At 44.4% G+C, this 728-nt stretch overlaps 1 non-coding gene across 1 annotated transcript; it reads right to left on the reverse strand.

Moving 5' to 3' along the window:
• Positions 1–293: 293 nt before the first annotated feature.
• trnap-agg (transfer RNA proline (anticodon AGG)) lies at positions 294–365 on the reverse strand. The gene has a single exon. It is a non-coding gene; the product is annotated as a tRNA-Pro (tRNA).
• Between the last annotated feature and the right edge of the window lie 363 nt (positions 366–728).

Here is a 728-nt window from a genome sequence, read left to right on the forward strand (position 1 = left end):
CAATATTTAGAGTAACAATGTAACAATACCCAGAGTGACAATGTAACAATACCCAGAGTAACAATGTAACAATATTTAGAGTAACAATGTAACACAGCAACAATGTATGGAGTGACTGCCCAGCTCATGTCTGATTTTCTCGCTGGGCTCCTGTTGCTTCACTTAAGAGCTCCAGGCTTCAAATCACAGGAGCTCTTAATTATTAATTTCAACCAAATAAATGTTTGTATTGAAAATTATTATTTATTTATTTTTAAAATGTACTAACTTAACAACAAACAAAAGAAAAACAAGGGCTCGTCCGGGATTTGAACCCGGGACCTCTCGCACCCTAAGCGAGAATCATACCCCTAGACCAACGAGCCGGCTGAGGGAGCGTTTCTCCGCCTCGGCTTAGAAAGAGAAAGAAGCAAGGGGGAGGGGTAAATGGAGCGCGCTGGAGGGAGGGAATGAAAAAGGAAATGTGGAGAGAGAGAGAGAGGAGCGGGGAGGGAGGTGACTCGCTCCCGAACTGAGCCGATAGTTTAGACAAACAGAGAGGACGGAGTTTTCCGGCAAGCCAGCTGTGTTTCCACAAACAGGGGAATCGCTACATTAAACCCGAACCTATAGCGAGCCTGCAATGACGGAACTATTCAATTTCCTCTTCCACCTCCCAGTCCCGCCCCCAAACAGCAGATAACCTTCACAAAATGACAGCTCAAATCGTTTAACATTTCATATTGACA

This window comes from Scyliorhinus torazame, chromosome 15 (genome assembly GCF_047496885.1).
Source record: "Scyliorhinus torazame isolate Kashiwa2021f chromosome 15, sScyTor2.1, whole genome shotgun sequence".
Lineage (NCBI taxonomy): Eukaryota > Metazoa > Chordata > Chondrichthyes > Carcharhiniformes > Scyliorhinidae > Scyliorhinus > Scyliorhinus torazame.